The 19,752-nt window shown below is 38.8% G+C and overlaps 1 protein-coding gene across 2 annotated transcripts in view; it reads right to left on the bottom strand.

Annotated features, from left to right (window-relative positions):
- LOC124156056 (oxidative stress-induced growth inhibitor 1-like) overlaps window positions 1-19,752 on the bottom strand; it is a 102,050-nt gene that overhangs the window by 55,478 nt on the left and 26,820 nt on the right. Inside the window, exon 2 of one of the 2 annotated variants that reach the window (XM_046530357.1) lies at window positions 851-968. The exons of the other annotated variant lie outside the window; for it this stretch is intronic. The gene's annotated coding sequence lies outside the window, so the exon portion shown is untranslated. The remainder of the gene's footprint in view (window positions 1-850; window positions 969-19,752) is intronic. 2 annotated transcript variants of the gene reach the window in all.

Raw genomic sequence — 19,752 nt, 5'->3', positions numbered from 1 at the left:
CAGAAAGGCGTAAAATATTAGACAGGCTCTGCCCCTACCCCATAGTCTCACCCCATTTCGTTCACGGAATAGAAAACCATTTGCACAGAGCACAAATTTAGAAAAAAAACGTGCAGGATATTCACAGAGGAGGATATTCTTTTCGTATTTTTTCAAAGAACATATACTGAAACATTAGTTCGTCGAGATTCAGTGCACATCTCATTTTTTTGCGCAATCACTTACTCTTAACACATTTGGAATGTGAGCATCTCTTAAAGAGGAAATTTTACGATCTTCTAAATAACGTTTCTGGCTGGACACTGTCATTCGGAACACTGTTACATACCTAATCAATCCTCATGATTTATGGAACAGGTTAAAACCACTTACGATTCCCGCGTAACGCAATTCGAAGTTAGCTACACAAAAAATAGACTATAATAGATAGAAAAATAGACAAGGTAAGCAGAGGAAACCGCGCTCATCATTTGCCTCTATCTCAAATATTAAAAAAACAAATCTGAGAAAATAATACCAAGGTCAAAGGCAAAATTATAAAATTTATGACTGAGGAAAATGCTGATAACGGTTTACTTAATGTACCCTGAGAATTTCAGGATGATAGTACAATTCTAAGCGACAAATCAGGCTCCAAAAAGATCACTCAAGTAGGAGATATAATGAATAAGCTTTTCTCTGGTTTAGACGCGATTAAGTGTTTCTTTATATATAATAATTATAATTTAGTATTTCCTACCCACGAAAAAAACCAAGAAAAGTTTATTCATTCTATTTGCCGGGAAATTGTTTACTCATACTTTACATACATTAGTAGTAAGTCTTTATTCCTCATGCATGAAACACTCACCACAATCACTCTTCCGAAAAAAAAATCCAGAGGAAGCAGATTTCTCCACAATACAACCGCTCCGATGCACTTCTAGCTGAAAAACCTCTTGCCACTTGGACGCTGACGAATGGTAAACCTAACGGGAAGAGCAGAAAGAGAATATTCCACTTCAGTCACACTAGCTTCAAAAATGAGGACTGAGTTCAATCTTTAATATGTCGCAGATATATATCAACACAAAAGGACCAATAGAAACACACTTTCCTTCGCGACGCAATCGAACCTGCTTAACTAGCCTGGCCAAATGAGAGGCGAGATAATGTATCCGAGAAGTTGCGACGCATAAAATTGCGGATTTGTTGAGATACGGCGCTGAAGATGAGATGGTGGGGGTGATCTATGAGAGTCTCCGACTCGCAAGTCACGGTGACGAGTGTCGTTTATGGCAGCGCGGGAATGAAAAAGGAAAAAAAAAATGAGCGCAAAAAAAAAACTCGCACATAAGCTCTCTCCTCCCCCCTCCTCATTTCTCTATTCGTTCCCAGAAGGCATTGCGTCATCTCTCGCGAAAGGAACACGGACAGCCTTGCCTCCCTCCCACTTCGAGGCACTCCAGAAAGGGATGCTGCTGGACTGTGGGAATGTGACGGCCTGACAAAACGCAGGAATCCGACTCCGAGCCACCATTCCCATTTTTCTCCGCCGTGACGGAGCTGAAATTGTACCCGTCGTCCGCTCGTCAAGGCATGAAGTCCTCGCTCAAGGCAGGGTCACTCACACGCGACCTCCGGCACAAGGGATTCACTCGAGCGAGGTCACGAAAGTCTCGATGGTTAAGAGAAAATATATCTCCCTTCCGACAAATCGAACGGAAATTGTAAAAAAAAAATCAAACCCACTGCCAACTGCTCGTACCACAGAGATAGATTTGAGTACCTTAAGAGGACGCAGCACCCCAACCCGCAGGTAATATTTTGTCTTTTTTTTTCTCGATACTCGTTTAAAACATACATTATCATCCTAATCTTTTCAGCTCGCACAAAATGAGAACTATTCAACACTTCCCCGTATTTCAAACACAAAAAATTCACACTGGAGATAATATTTTCGAATTTGATACACAGACAAATGCAGAAAAGAATCCACTACATAGGCCCTGAAAATTTTAAGACGACAGCATGAGTTTTAAAGATATAATTCGTCGCGAAAATTAACCGCTCTCGCTGAAGTGATGAGTCTTCTTAAAGCATGATTAACTCCGCTGCATGCATTTCAGGTTAATAAGTGCAAGTATAAAATTTCAAATGGTTAATGCATCGTGAAAAAAATACGACCTGTTGTGCGGGATTGCTGCGTCATCTTAAAGCAAGAGAGGGTTAAATATGTTCTGTTTTTTTATGTTAATTAAAGGCAGGACCTTATGAGGAAATATCGTTACGCTAAGCACACCAGAATGTTAGATGCGCAACTTGAGTAAGAGCCTAAATTGAGCGAGTTTTTTTGTAGAACCATTACATTTTTAGCGCAAAAATTATAAATGGAAAACTTTAAACATCAAATTAATTTAATTTAAATAAAATGGTGATTGTAAAAGAATTGCAAAACATTACCATGATATTAAAGTTTATTTATAAATAACTCTTGTATAAATATTATAGTGAACCCCATGATGCATCACGTTGGCAATAATCAAGGTCTTTAAGATATACTAAAAACCTTTGGTAATAATCACCTTTTTGCCCGTTCCGACTGGACATCGGAAGCTAATGGTCACAGAGGAGCAGAAACTAAAAATTGATTGATATAAACTCCATTGCTGGTGTTTAAAGGTAAAGAAATAATTTATTCTGCTCATTATTAACGCTAAAATTAGGAGCAATTATTCAAGCGTAGCAATGAGAATGAAATCAATTTAGTAACTTTTCGTTTTTGGCCAAAAACGGCATACATAATACAGGTTATTTTCCTTGTCTATTTCTAACTAACCTCTCCGTGCCTGAAAAAAAATGTTGCCAACGGTATGAAATCGCATGAATGGTATTGAAACGAAGATACTTAACTCCTTATCGCACACCATCAGCAAATATTAGGTCATCAGAATTACACAGAATGGGAAATCTTTACAAATAACTTCTTTACCGTATGTAACGTAAGAAAAAAACTTCGTTTTTGTTTACGACACCAATAAAGCGATTCTTGAGCTGCCATTGAGCACAATATAAAAACAACATTTTATTCAATGTGAATCAACATGGTTTGTTATGAAATCGGATTCCTCGTGCTCCATTTCATTCATTATTGAGTATACCTTGCTCCACACCACAATAATACAATTGATCGTTACCCAGAAATCACCTTCTCACTACATGACTCAATAATTCAGTTAATCACCTTAGCTGTGCTAAAAAAGGTCATAAAAAGTAAGTAGCAATCTAGTAGGATGTCCAGGCAGTGGCTAAGTCAAAAGCCGAACAACGAACGATAGTGTAACTTTGACTGCACGTCCCACTTACGAATATGATACGTTCAGAAGACTTAGTCGTAAGTCGGAAATGACATATGCATATGGACTAAATCATGTACAAATTGCTAAATATAGCCAAATCTGCTGACTTCCGACTGAAGAATATTCACTCTGCGAAGTACACGCACTTCTTATGCACGATTCTTTAATCTCAAAATTTCAAAAACATTATAAGTAATAAATTAAAACAAAATGGCCGAAACTTCTACCCACAAAATAAAAAAACGGACTTCGTATTAATTCATGGGAATATGTCTGTATGTATGAAATACATGTAAGGAAAGTCACTGTCGAAAAAAAAATTTAACCTATTGACGCCGAAGAATAATTTTTTGGGATCTTTCAAAAGTTACTAAAAATAATAATTTTGGTCTCAACTTCGGATGATAGTACGTCGGGCGCTCGTAACTACATGTAAGTCATAAATCCTAAATTTGGTAGAATGAAAAATAAAGTTTGCTACATTCCACACAGTATTATTTAAAAATTCTACCGAATTCGACCTTTTCAGGTCATAACAAAGAGGTACCAGAACCTTTTCGACCTTTCAGCCTTTTCAGGTCATTATCAGGTTCTGTTCGTCTCTTGAAAATGACCTCAAAAGGAGAAAACCGGTAGAGTTTTTAAAAAATTCTGTGTAGAATGAAACAAAGTTCATATTTCATTCTATCATGTCACCATTCCATGAAGTGGACTCGCAAACATTTGATTTTATACCTAAATTTGGCGTTCATCACACAAAAATTGCCGAAATGAGAGTTAAATTTCAATTGATGTCTGTATTCTGCGTGGACGTGATTACATTGTGCGTCGTCACGAAAAGTCGCCGTTCAACCTTGGAGGTAAAGCAGAGACGGCTGGCTCTCAAGTACGCGAGTTGGGAAACTCCACAACTGAAACACCCTTCCCTCGAGGCAAAAGGGTTGACGCACTAGAACTACCTGCCTTTCTCCGTTCGACCCTTTAATCAACCCTAAGAGAGACGAAGTTAACCTTGATTTGGAAATGCCCTCCCGACTGTTACCGAGAGGAATCCTGCTCAAGGACGAAGGGGGCTCTTCAAAAACTCGAGGCAGGGATCGTAGGGGCGTTTCAAATTCGTGAAATCTCGTTCCATTCTCCTCGACGGAGTTGAGTGATGCCGATCGAGCAGACGGAAACAGATATAATAAATAAATCGGGAATAGCAGGGAGCGATAACAACACACGACCCTGGGATAAACAGGGATGATTTGCAGCCTTGGGAGAATACCACCCACACGAAACAAGCATGGATGTACACTGAAGCGAAGGACGAATAGAGTGAAAGCCAGAGTGAAAGGGGCTTATCGGCAACTTGACTTTCCAATACGGAAAATATTAGGCTTTCTAAAGCCAAAATAAATTGCTAACACTCATCTTTAAATTCGGGGCTTGGAGTCAAAAAATTTTCCGAGTGGAAAGTTCTTAAACGAGATTTGGCTCCCTCTATTGCTGCACATTATTCCTGGGCTACAGTTCTGCAGTGGCGGATTCTTGGGGGTAGCGGGGAGCACGCGCATTGCCGAACATTGCAGAATCACAATTATAACTTTTTGATTCATAAGATGGCATTGGCTTGTAGCTATATGCTATTAACCAGTTTAAATAAAACTTTCTTAAGCTTTGCATGTGACTTGATTATTTTTTTTATTTCGATAAAAGGAATGGTAGCTCAAGATATCTTTTGCACCCCCCCTTGAATTTATTTCTGTATCCACCACTGCACTTATGAGGATCAAAATTCGGTGACAGTATAGTTTTATCGAATCGCCAATTTTTGTCGGATCTTCAAAAATAGTATACATAACTGATTTCACATTCTAAACAATCCTAGGGGTGGGCGAAAGCGCTTAGAGTACAAATAAAAAATTACTGATTCATTACTTATTTTGGTGTCGGATGGATAACTTATACGTTGCAGGAGCCATCATAGATGAGAAAAAACGATCGAAAACTAAACTGTTGCTAAGGTGAACAAATTAGTTTGCATCAATTCGGGTGACCAGGAGGGTTTTGATATAATTTAAATGGACGAATTAATGTTTTTAAGACGAAAACCATGCCCCGACCCAACCTGGCATAATCCGACCCGCCCACATAATTTCGCTAATGCCGACATAAACCCGTCTGTCGGAGTCAGTCGACACATAAATTGTTCAACCATTTGTGGTGTACTTGGATTTGATGGGAAACGTTTTACGCCCATAGAACAGATCTAAATGGTACTAAAGATCCATGTATGTGTATTCAATGCCGTTCATGCGGCCGTGCTATCATTTAACGTAATTACTCCTAAATTCCTTGATTGAAGGTCCCTTATCTGAGAACATTACATGGAATTAGAGCGTCAGGAGCGATAACACAGGTGAAATAGCTGTTAAGAAAGAGATAAAATACACCGTAATAAAGTAGGAGCCAATACTACGCACATCAAACGAAATGAGAAAAGAAGTAAATCACAAATTTTTATAAAAATATTTAAACCCAAAATAATTCAAAACGATCCTTTGTTTAAAAATATCGGGAGATTTGAGAGCTAAAAATGAAAATACTGTTTCATAAATAGGAAAAGCACTCATCATTCACTAAAAAATATGCGAGGCAGCATCGGAAAAAGAAACTGTCGATATTAATCTAAAACATTGAGAAGCATTTTTTGAGCTATGGAATTCCAGTCGAGCGAACAACGAGGCTGGTACAGCCAATAATCTGAAAATTCCTTAGTTTGCCAAAGAGAATTTTTTTCTTCCTGAGTATTGATAACTGAAAAAATGATATGGAATACCTGAGACAGCGCCATTTTCCGTATTTCATAAAGGAAGGAAAATAAATTGAATTATCCGAAGACCGATGAATTTCAAAAGGTTTTCCCCCATAATTTTCGTAACAACCCATTGAAATATAATATTGATCTTGGCTTCAAATGCCTCGTCTATAATTCTTCAACACCGGATATTTGCCGTTCCAGAAAATGGGAAAAATGGAACCAACAAAAGAATTATCGAACAAACACGAGGATGAACTTTGCTGAATGCCCTATCGAAATTTCTTTTTTATCGCCGTCTCCAGCAAAACACGTGGGTGGCGTTGCCATGGTGATCGGTCAATAAACGGGAACGCAAAATTAATTACGGAAGAGGAACCGATATCCAGCCACCTGTCAGCTCCGAAAAATGCGCCCGAGAGTTTGTTAGTAAAGCATAAAACATCCCAGATATGTGCACAGCACTCAATGCGGCATGGCACAATGCATGCAATCGATAATGTTTTGCGCAACTTCTGCGTTTTAAGAAAGATTATAATATCAATCAACATGAACGCTCTGGGCAAGATCTAAAAAATTGTCAGGTTGGTACGAGAGTTCAAGAGAAAAGAGTAACTTAATTCAAATTCTCTGTATATCCTCCATCGATGAGTGATTACCGACTGAAGCAACAACCCTATAACCGACCTGTAAAAGTATACTTAAGAGGTGCGGAAACTATCCCACCAAGGCCGTTTGAAAGCACTACAATAAATGTTTCGAAGATGGCTTCTACTATCACTTCACGCTTCATGTATTTTTCACGACCCATTAACCTCTGAACGACGGTAGAGGCGGAATGAAAAGAATGACACGCAAACTATTTCAAAAGGCTAGATTGGCACGACTCATTACGCCTTGAGGAAATAAAACGTATATTATCCGGAATCGTGCTCATAACCAGGCATCAAAATAAAAATGACTTGGACAGAAACGTGAAATAAATGGGATCTTCAGTATTAAATAATTTTTCTCCCGTCTGAATCACAGGTCAAAGAAGACAAAGTGCATATATTTTGGACACGATATAACATCCCTAAAATATCTAAATAAACACGATTTGCTCAATTCATCTTCAAAGCTATTAAATCATTTTTCCCTGTTGTATCAGCCTATATTGTAGATAATAATTTCATATTTGAACGGCTAAAAACAACATTCACCCTCGGAGCAAATACAAAACCGTCGCAGGTCATTCAATAGACATCTATCAAGTCAGGAAGAAACTGATTTTATTGCAATAATAAAATCTCGAAAAATAGCACTAAATCAATGAAGGAGAATTAAGTCGGCTCAGACAAAATATAAGTTTTAGAGAAAACAATTATCACCATCACCTCATTCATTCAATACTTAAAGCGATTTAGAAAAAAAGGATGGTCTAAAAATGGATTTAATACCCATTTTGCCTAATCTAGAAAAGAAACAGAGTCAAACTTATAAAATGCGATCCTAACTCCACGCTTTCCCACCAATGTGATTCTCCATTAATATTAGGGATGAATTATCAACGATTCTGAGTCTCTACTTTAAGTCTACAAGCAATACTTCAAGTAATTAGCTCACGAAGTAAACTTTTCCCGGCGAAAAATTGTACAGTCTACAGAGTACTCTGTACATGATGATAAGCGCGCTAGTTGAAACACGTGTGGTTGAGTTCCTGAAATTAAAATAAGTTAGACCGTATGGTATCTTTGTGCATATTTTAATTAGTTCATGTTTGGCAGAGTGACACCAATGAAAATTTGCACGTCTAATTTTTCCTTCAGCGCAAATCGATTCAATTTTGACATCCCATTCTGCGATTTATTCCACAGTATACTTCAATGAGCGACATTGGATATGATTGTAATTACTAAATCTCAAAAAAGAAAACTATAATCAAGTTGTCTCCTTTGACAAAATGCGAGCCCATCCCATCACCGTGACATGAAATCGTTTTGTCGATTTCTCCGGCAGGCGCGCTCTTCAATCGCATCGGCAACCCGATGGATTCCCACTATTTTCCAACAGAGAGACGGCACCGATGCGGTACGGAAAAAAGTTTCACATCAAACCGTCCTCAGAAAAACCAAACGTGAAATATCATCAAAAGAGAGGAAAACCGAAGTATATATTCGAGTACAAAAACATGTCAAATATGATGAATCTGTCTCCAAACAAACCCATTCTCCCTATTATTTATCACGACAGGAAAACGGCACAATTTCTCGTCATACGAAAAGCAAGTTTTTTTTTTGGTCCGAAACATGTCCATCAAAACTCCTCGCTGCTCAAAAATAATCTAGAATACCGAACCGACCGAAGTTCAGTTCGTGTCAAGCGAATATTTTATAAGTAACTAAATTACGTTCGAAAAAGACTGGTTGGTAGCAACCGTTTCCACCGCATCATAAAACCAGTCAAAACAGACAAAGAGTCGCTCGAGGTTGACACGCAAACGACTTTGAGGAATCTGACAGATGATGGAACGATACATAGCGGCCTCTGCCAAAGCCATCTCGAACGTTTCCGAAATTAAAAAAAAAGAAATAATATCCCACCCGACGAGTGATATTAACAAAGCGGATGAGGGTATAGAACGAGGAAATTACTTCGACAGAATGAAATGGGTTTTCCGTGGTATGATCGATACGGGGGAACCGAAGTTGGGACAAGATTATATCGGTAAACAAACACGGAGGCGCGGCGAGGAGAAGACGAGGTCGAAAGACGGAAGTTCTTTCCTGTTTGGACTGACGTATATATCTACTTCCGAGAGAAGAGGGCACTCAACGAGTAGAAGACGTCGGAAAACCGAAGGAGGAAGTCTAGGGGCCAAATTTTCGTAATGCCTCTCTTGTTTTTCTGCGAAGGGAAAACCCCAACTCGCTGAGGCGAAAACGGTATGGTCATTATCAAAAGCTCAACTCACCTCTTCTGGTCGGATTAGCACGACATGCGTGAGCAAAATAAATAACGATTACCGCAAAATACATAAAAGAGGCATACCTCCCTTGAGATGATCAAGTGCTGGTTATATGAGAGATGGTATATGCTTTTGGGGAACTTTAGTAACGTTGGGGAAATTGCTTTCCCATTGGATTAATAAAGGTATTTGTTTAATAATGGCATCTCCGTGAACGTTTATGAGAAAGGACGGTTATTGAGCCATTGCATAACAAGTCCAAACTTCTCAAGTGTCCCAAGCGAGCCAGAAATAAGGTTTCTGATCAGCGAAACATCGTTTTAATTGGTGATTTCCATCTTTTTGGGTTTTGCACCGAGCACAAAGTTTTGATTGACGACGCAACAATTTCGCTTTAGATCATACTGGCGTTTTCAGATCGAAGGAAGGCGAAACCGTCGTTTATCAACCTCTGATCTTGTTAAAAAAAAAGTCCGAAAATACGGAGACATATCAACCGAAACTCTGAGAAAACCTGAGAAGCAATATCGTTATAATTTTAACTTCACGGCCTTTTGTAAGTATTAAGCGTAAAAACCAATTCAAAGACCAAGACCAGCGCAACTGTAGATGTGAATTTCGTGCTTTGAAAAAATTAAAACACAGGTAACCACACCAAATACTATAACTAAGGAGTAGACAGAAATTGTTCCGCCTTCCTTCACATGAAGGTGAACATTAAGGTAAAATACAAGGCGATCGTGCAAAATGCTGAGTTTTTGGTTCAAGATTTGAAGCGATCATGGACTCTTCCTGAGAAACAAACGACTGATTGATAGATCAGTACGAAGGGTAAAGAAAAACGTTAGAACAAAAGTATTTTTTTTTTCGAAAATATACGTGATTACTTCCGTTAAACGCTACGCATGCAATATCGGCAACAATAAATTTTTATTTTCTTACCTCACTCAATACTAATTAAATAGTGACCAACAAAACAAAAGACCATATGCCGCCACGAGAAAACATTAGGGAAAAACAGCAAAATTAACGGATCCGCCAACAAAAGGGAGGTCTCTCCATACAAAAAACTTTTTCCCGACACCCTAAAAGTGATGAAAAAATCAGGTATTGAGATAAGCTCATCAAGGCCTAACTATTTTCCGAGCTATGTACAGAAGAATAATGAGGATCAAATGGATCGACCAAGTTAGTAATTAGGAAGTAAGAAGAGTAGGATAGAAGAGAGGCCACATAAAAACCTTGGTAAGAAGAGAGATCAACCTAATAGACCATATCTTGAGACGAAATGGCCTGCTGAAGACAATCATCGAGGGACAAGTAGTTGGCAAGAATGTAAAAGGAAGACCTCAAACAAAATATACGGAACAGGTAAAGAGGGAGGTGAAAGAGACGAAATACGTAGGTGTGAAAAGATTAGCTGATAGGAGAATCGAGTGAAGTGCTGCATCAAATAAACTACAGGATAGTTGATAGTGATGACGAAAAACTTTACTTTTGTCATAAGGACCACCAAATTCGATAAAATACAATTCCAAATTTTTCGAAATCTAAACATCACGATCTGGAAAATGTTGAGATTCCTCTACGTCCTAACTAAATTATTGCTTCATAGCTTCAAGCTTCACTCCGTTGAATTATATTAGATTCACATTAGAGTCAATTACCTTTAATTACAGGAGACTACAACTATATTCGTATATGCATCTTTTTATAGAATAAAACGACAAATGAGTAGGAGTCGGAGAAGAGATGCAGGGGAGTCAAACCATTCATGAAGCACGGCTAAAGGAAATACTAAAAGTGCGTCCCAAGGAAGAGTGCAAAGAAAAGTAATGCTTCCAAAGGGGCGGAAATTTAGAAACCAAATCCTGTTTGAACAAATCGTCCATGACCACAAAAAAAATCCCGCTAGCATGACGCAACCGCAGTCCATCTCTGAAGGCCGCAAAGGGGGCTTGAAAAGGACCGCGACGCCACCAGACACCACCGCAGCCTTGTCTCCGAAAGTAAAACCTCACCTTTGTGGTGGAAACAAGTGCGGTCACCTCCGATCTCACGCGCGATGTCACGCGGCCTCCCCAGGGTTTATCGAGCGAAAAATCAAGGCGATCCGTGATCCTGGCGACCGACACACCAATGCTCGGCATCGCATCAGGCATTCCATTTATACCAACGAATCATTTTCGAGTTTACATGCGAAGTTTCAAGTTTTTATCTTGAAAAAAGCCATTTTGTAATTCTGACCGGCTTTTTCCGATTTCCAACCACAGTGCGACTGTTTTAACTTCACCGGGACTAGCCACAGTGATAACTATATCGGAGCGGTCAAGGGGAATGATTTTTTCCCTTTGGAATTTTCGAAACAAAAACAAATTGCTAAACAAATTGCTTCAGCCAACAGTTATTCGCAAAATTATATAGGCAAATTGATATTTAAAATACACAGAAGATTGGCTATCGACCAAATGTTTTCGGCGGACGAGAATAAAAAGAAGCAGTGGAGCCCTGTGGCGTACCTCGATGCACTTTCTATTAAAATGGGTCATCATTTACCTGGAGACAAATGGCTTTTAAACCTAATGCCACTCTGAGAAGACTGCTTGTAAAATGTAAGGATCAGATAGACCAATTAAACAGATGTGTAGTGTATTTTGATTGCAATGGTGTCTACGTGGGGCAGACAGGAAGAAGCTTCGAAGTGAGGAAGAAGGAACATTTAAGTGCTTACAAAAATAACGAAGATGATAAAAGTAATTTTGCTAAACACTTAATACGCAAATGCCATAGGAGAGATTTTAAAATGAACATTTTAAAATTATGCAACGACCGCCGTGAATTGGACTCTAGAGAGCATTTGGAAATTTTAAAAATTATTGAAATTCAGGACAGCACTCTGGTGAAGGAATATCTTTACCCATCCTTTTCCCCTATTCCGGCGTCCGTTTTAAAATTCATCTCTTCCTTCGTTAGGTAACTGGGCAACAATAATAAGATAATTACATATAATGCACGCCTGAAGATGATGATAACTCATCGAAACCCGGGTCGCGTTACGTAAAAAAGTAGTGATAAAAGTAATAGTGAAATATCCAAGAAATCTAATGATCAAATCCTTCTTAGCAACCGAGAGAGCAAAATTCAAAGTTTCACTCAGCCAGACATTAAACACGAAGTTCAATCAGGATAGGTGAGGGAAGAACTAACCCTAATAAAAGCCAAAGGCTGAGAGCTTCACACGTACAGAATAGGAACCATTGGCCGCCTCCAGTCAAGATTTATCACGATTTTATAAAATTTAGAACTTCCTGGTATATGGCCTTGAACTGGTAATTTAATTCGCTGATTGAATTGGATTAGAACGGAAACTGGGGCCTTGCTTTTTCCAGGAGATAAATTTGCAGGTAAATTTGCCTTTGCATCGATCACTTGCTTTAATTTCTCTTTATAGATGTAACGTATTCTTTCCTTATCCTTGATATATACTTTACTTTCTTTTCCTTTCTCCGACTTTGATCTCTCCAGCTTAAATATCCAGCTCAGGTTCCTGGTCCTTCAAATCTACTCTGTTCTCAATTATTCCAGGAAATCCGTTTTCCGAGTGGTGAATTCAAGGAAGAATTTTCCAGCAAGCCTTTTTTCCTGGTACGGAATCGAAAGAAAGGTTATCCTTTTCCTCGTTCGAAAGCCCACTTGCGATTTCGAGAGCCAAGATGGGGTACCTATTCCCGGAATTACTAAAACGGGAACGGCCTTTTCTCGCACATATAGATACACATTTTCCTTCGAAGCTTGAAAAGGATAGAAATTATACTCCGGACTAATATGTACACCATATGCTTCATAGTGTAAATGCTTTTTGGCTCACAAATTTAAGTTACAATAAGGCGAAACTCCGCGCGATCGATTCAAAATAAACATTTCTCACAGGTCTATTTCATACTTACATTTTTCTACTACCACGTTATCCAATCTCGATTTTAAAGTTTGGCAGATAAGTGACCACATCTTATCATGATTTCAAAAATTTTACATTACCAATTTTTCGCCAACTGGAACCTCTTATGATAAGTATAATCACAGTTACTATATTCCAATAATAAATAAGATTATAATAAAAATGTAATAGTAACACATATTTCAACGTAACCCAAACCTATTATTATATGTACCCAAATTTATTCTTCAATGTAATAAATCCAAAATATTGTTAATTTACTCAATTATTAGTCATAAGTTTCTGCTCACACAAACAGAACACTACCCCCACAGCATAAACAATGCGCACAAAATCATTCCAATGTCAGCTGGCCGGTTAGGGTGGACTGGTTCACCGGGACAGCGGGAACGCGCCTGCGTGATACATTCCAATAGGCAATCGCAAGAACTGAGTTCCGATCTTGGTCACGAAACAGAGTTTGGAAAGCAAATGCTTTATTGGAAAATAAATACCAAGGAGCACTAAAACGTAAAGAATTGAAGAGAAAGTAAATGTCTCACGAGACAATCCCTACAAAGCAAGATAGAGAAATAAATGATGAGTTTATGAGCATTCCCGTTCGTGTTAAATATGCGATGAACGTAAGATTAAAATAACTAATGAGTAAATTAGACATAACTAATAAAATAGCTAAAATTAGACATGGAACGCGCTGTATATGAGTATGTCAAATGAGTTTCTTAGAATATGCTAATATATGCCGTTATAACATTTAAGGCCTATGTTTCTTTTGTGGGTCGTATTTTCATACTAAAGAGTTCTCCATGCAAACTGGAGAATTTATGACTAAAATCGTGCTAAGGCCAAAATTGCTGTAATATCCTCGAGGTGAACTTACCAGCAGATAAATTCTTTCCCAGGCATCACCAAAAGTCGCAATTTTTTAAGCCTTTCTGCGAAGATTGATAAATCTAATGGAGCAATAAATTTATTACTAAAATAAAAATGAAATAAAGCAATTGTGAAAAAAAGCGATTACATTGGAAAGTTACCATAAGTGGAAAAGCATCATCCCTTGTATCTTTTCGCAATGGAAACATGGGCTGGTGAGGGCACCTTTCGTGTCGCGAGGACATAGTTTCCGCATCGGCGTCACCCGTAAGTCAAATCATTTTGAGCTGGAATCGATTCGCCTGTGTCATTAACCTGCGCAGACCGACGACCGACCGGTAAGACCAAGTATCCCCTCAGGATCGGCTCGCCTGTGTCACTGCTGCCCAGCGCTGACCGACGGCTGACCCGACCTGACAGACCTAGCCCTCTGGGCTAACAACGTGAGTGTGCCGCAATGCTGTGTACTTGTTATACTTGTGATTTCTCTGTACTTGTGATTATTGCCTTATTAAAATGAACCAAAAATAACACCAACTGCTTCCTGCTCATTGAACCCTCATATATCCCGTGCGACACTCGGTCGATCGATCCGACCCCTTCACAAACCAAACCCTTTTTAAAATAAACACAAGCACGTCCCCAATTCACCCCACAAAACCATCTTGTCCGGTCGCATCACCCCATCTCCTCACTCATTCATGAAACCACACAAGGGCTTCTGGAAGGCTATGGGGAGGCACTTTAATCCTCATTCACAACTAACTTAACGCGGCTTAACTTGGCGTAACTAGGGAGTCGATAACTTAGGAAGATCGCCCGCTGGTCCACTTCAAGCGGCGGAACGCAACTTACAATAGTCATTAGCTCAAACCACGTATAAGAAAGAGCGATCACATAAAACACTCGACAAAAGCATAAAATACGACAGGAAGAGGGCACTAATAACACTTTACTTACAGACATCTGGAATTATGATCCTAGTATTCCAAAGACACACACACTGCCTCACCAAGTCACCCTATGAGTCTGTTCTTGTCTTAATATCCTACTCATAGGTTTCTTCATCAAATATTGATTCAAATTATTTAAATAAAATTTAAAAAAATTGAAATAAAAAGAATATCTACTGAAAATTCTTGTATTTTAGCAAACAAAAAGGGAAATTGCAAAATATGATCTAATATAAAGAAAAAATTAATAATAATAAAATGACATTTAAAAAAGTTATTCAAACTTCTGAAAAAATATGTAAATCTTATGCTATTATGAAATCGATCTTTATTTTTGTATTATGAAAATCTAGTTATAAGTTTTAGTCTCTCACAAACAACATTATACACATACAACAGAACACGTGCGCCATTGCATATGATCATTGTAAACTGGCTGGTTGGGGTGAGCCAAGGCTCACCGGTACAGCAATTAATCGCACCTTCGGCGCGATCATGACGTGATTATTGAGCGGGAGCGATGCGTCCATTTAAGTAATGCTAAGTTAAGTATTGGCGAACGGAGCTGAAGGCACAATGATTCGTTCACTTACAATACACCAAATTCAGTTTTGATGACCTGAGATAAGTATTTGTAAATACTATTAATAATAATAATGATAAATTGTTGCTACCACAGAAGTAGCACGAAATGAGTAAGCGTTTCAAGATGCGTTAACTCATTCCGAGTTAAGCTATGGCGAACAAAGCTCGAGTGATGCATCCACATAAGTTAAACCAAATTTTGTTGCGATGATCGATGCTGAAGGCAAGGAAATGCCTTCACTTAATTCACATCAATTGTAAATGACGTTGAGGTGACCGGAGTGAGGTGAAGTTTTAAGCGCTGTTTCAACTGAAGTTACGCCAAGTGAATTTGTGGAAGACGGAGCTAAATTTAGAAAAATGGAGACGCTATGGGCTTGGCATATTATTCACGAGACCATAAGACAGCCAGCAGGGGGGGGGGGGGGGAGGAAGGCAGACTTCCACCTTGCAGCAGGAAAGCTACACGAGTTTCCCCCGGCCGGCTTGCCGACATGGCGGCGGCGAGCCATAAAAAAGGGAGCGGATTGCGGGAAGGTCATGAAACAGAAGAGCAGAGGCGAGCGGGAGGTAAATGTCCGACGCCCCACCCACCTCCAGGCCCGAGGGGAGGGGGTCATGAGAAAATTTGCATAATGGGATGAGGTCGCCACGAGGAAAAGAGACGGGATAATGAATTCTAAGAATGAGCGGCGCTTTCAGGAGACAGGTGAATATCGACAAGCGGGAGAAGGTCGCGCCTAAACGAAAGCACCACCAAATTATGATTATAATAATACGTATTTTGGAGGATCAGATTGAAAAAAATCAACTGCAATTACCCATAGAAGGAGAGAGAGCTACAATGCTTACGACTTATTGGGATTCCCTTGCGGCTTGACAGTGAAATACCCCAGAGGAAATCTTTTAATATAAAAGTGAAAATCTTTTAGTTCAATTAATTTCAATCCATGCGTTCAATATTTCACTTTTCCTCAAATAATTTTTATTACCAATTCCCAACTTTTGAGGTCACAGCTAATACTGGAGCCAAAACTTATAAGCTACCAATTCAGGTCAACGACGATGAACCTTGAAACATGACACTGCCTGATTTAATACATATTCGGGATGGAGTAATTTCGCTGAAAAGAGATAAGAAGATTAGCAAAATAATCTTCTGGTGGGAGGAATGACACGCCATAGAAAAAAGTCGCGACAACCAACAGCCACTCTGCAATCGACTTCGCAATCATAAAACTCATCACTTCGTATTCACACGCACCCTTCCGTGAGAAATAGGCATTAGCATCAGACAAATTGGAGTGAATAATGAATGGGTGATCTCAGATGACAACGTGCCATTGAAACTGGAAAAATTGTAGCTCTTCACGATACGAATTATGACATTTAGGACGCTCTTCACCCTATCGAATGCCGAAATTTCTTTTTTTACTCGTAGGAGCGAGGATAGAGCGCTTGGGTTCTGACTGGAGGTTACTACGTTTAAATTTCAGGTGAAACCTTATAATAACGACAAATAAAATTTAATTACGAGCTGGCTCAGGGATGGAACTGTTCCCCAAGCCAGAATTTTGACATTCACACGTCTGTGGCCAAGGTGAGCTCTAGCCTCACCTATTCAAACATACCTTCACTGAGTGATCTCGCGTGGTTTTATTTTGTAATACTACCAAAAGGGTGGAGAACTACTGGGTACATAACTCATAAGGATTGGAAAGCGGTGGCAACAGGTCACCGTGAACATGCGAAGAAGTGCATGGTCGTCCGACATTAGTAACGGAAACACAGAAAAAATCGATTAGATGAAATATATTTGCTACACGCAATAGATGCCAGGTAGAGGAACTTCACTCGGAGCGGAAAACTCAGAGAGGAAAACAATGCTACTTTATGATGATGTAACCATCGCAGCACATTCCAAGCGACGAACGACTGGAATGCATAGTCTTGAGCATAATTTGGATTCCAATAGCGAAGGAATCTGGCGGAGGTATGGCAACTGTAGCAATCACAATCAATTTACCGTTCAATCATACCTACAACATTAATGAATGCTTACTGCATAAATATCAGTTTTCAACAATCCACCATTTGCATAATAACTACAATCATTCATAATGCTGCATTCCTAAGATTTCCCTTTCCCAGCCTAGTTCCTTCAGTTGCCCAATTTTCTTTTTCCATTTGCTCTTTCTTAATGGCCTTAATTACCTATCTCTAGACCTAAATTGGAGGAACTTTTTGCTCTTCTATATCCTTACGTAGCTGCTGTCCTTTCACATGGTTTATCTACCGGGTCCTTCTCTGGCGTACGGCGCACCACAATAACCACGTACCACGTGCACCACGAACTTATTCCCCGGTAAACCTCATTTCTCACCCTATTCGCTCATTTGGTGTTCACCACCCGTTGCCAGAACCAGATCTCGAAGGCTTCGACTCCTTTCTAGTAAGCTATTTCACTGTCCAAGTTCCTAATCTGTGGAGTGCCTACCACTACCCACACGGATGCTTCCACATACTGTTTGTTTTTCTCCATTCCCAAGCCCTTGGAGCAAATTAGCGCCATTTTTGTCATGAATGCAATCGTAGATTGGACTATAACATACAAAGACAAAAATGAAATCCATTAACGTCTGTGATTTGATGAATAAATGAGAAAACACGGATTTATATTAATGACATTCGAAGGAATTATTCTCTATAATTACTTCGTATTCAACAGGCTTTTGATGGACCAACTCCAACGAACTCCATTTTAATCATTATATTTCAAAGGAAAGAACGAATATAAATAACTATTTATAAGGCCTGAATGAGGCCAGGGTTTTCCATCGCTAATGCAAAAAAAAACAATCCACTGCTGAAGCTTCTACAAATGTTGAGGGGTTTTTTTTTGGAGCTCGAAAGATGCTTGGCCAGAGGCCCTTAACGTTCCTCCAGAAGGAAAGTTCCACTGGAAGAAATAATTCTTTTAGCTTCGCTAAAAATGACGACAGTAATTACGCATGGAAATTATTTCTAGCATGAGAGCTCACAGTTGACTGACGACGTAAATTTCTTGACTGGCGCTGAGCTCCAAAGGGTATAATCATGCATCACGGTAGGATGCCAAAGGGGTCATTTCTTGACATTTTCGCCATATTTAATGACTGTGAAAAAAAACATATCCTCAACAAAATGCCATACTCACTATACACTCTAATCCCTGTAATTGGTATAGTACACCTCAACGTGGGCCGCTTCATGACTTTTTCTGAATCAAATTCGCCCCGCACAAAAAGGTTTTGGACTGAATTCAGAATCTCGGATCTGAGTGAAGTTAAATCATAAAAATAAAACATTAACCACTACCGTTAGAAACCTGAAGTTCAAACTTTTGCGAAAATTCAGGCGAAATTACGAAATAAACAGTAACAGAAAAGAAACCAATATTCCGGCAGTAATCAGTGATGAGTATAAATGACTTTCCTAACGACACAAACAAAATTTATATATAATTTAAAGTACTTTACGAATTTGCGATACGTAAGAGCGATCAACTAATTGCAGGAAATATGCACTCGAGCTGCACAGGCGTTACTTCCCATTCTGCCTTTTGTAAAGCGAGTTTGTGGTGAAACAAGACGGTAATTTGTCAAAAAATAAAATATTTTCTTTTATGTATCAATGTCCAAATGATTAATTCTTTGGAAGAAAATAATTCTCACAATTGGAGACTAAAAAAATCAAAATTTTTGAAATGTTTATCCATTCATTTTATTTTTTTCATTTTGAAAATTAGTCCACACGGAGGTATATCATGTAACTAAGTGGTTGAAGGTTTATTTGTTCACAATGGATAATCCATAAGGGATATCCAATTCCTCCTCATAGAGAGAAAGAATCAAAATTTAAAAGAGAATAAATTTTATAGACAGAGAAACAGAAAGAGACACAGCATGCAACCAAGGCCCCATATTGCGTCATACATGAGAGTAGCTATACTTTTAGAACCATTCTGCACTCCATATCACAGTAAAAAAAACTAAATTTACTTATTCACATGCAAACAAATTACCAACATCAAGAACTCCATATTTAAAAAAAATATACATTTTCCGCGAGTTTTTCACGTCAAGGCTCCAGCCTTGATTATTTTGCGAATTATAGTGGCTAAAATCCACTTTTATACACAGAATTGAATATCAAACGAATTTTAGCAAAAAAAAAACACAATTATAGCAGAGAATGCTTAAAAAGTCACGGCAAATTTATCGCCGCTTAAGCATAATTGATTCATCTACTCCCCA

Source organism: Ischnura elegans, chromosome 3 (genome assembly GCF_921293095.1).
Source record: "Ischnura elegans chromosome 3, ioIscEleg1.1, whole genome shotgun sequence".
Lineage (NCBI taxonomy): Eukaryota > Metazoa > Arthropoda > Insecta > Odonata > Coenagrionidae > Ischnura > Ischnura elegans.
This window is presented reverse-complemented; position numbering and strand designations above follow the sequence as displayed.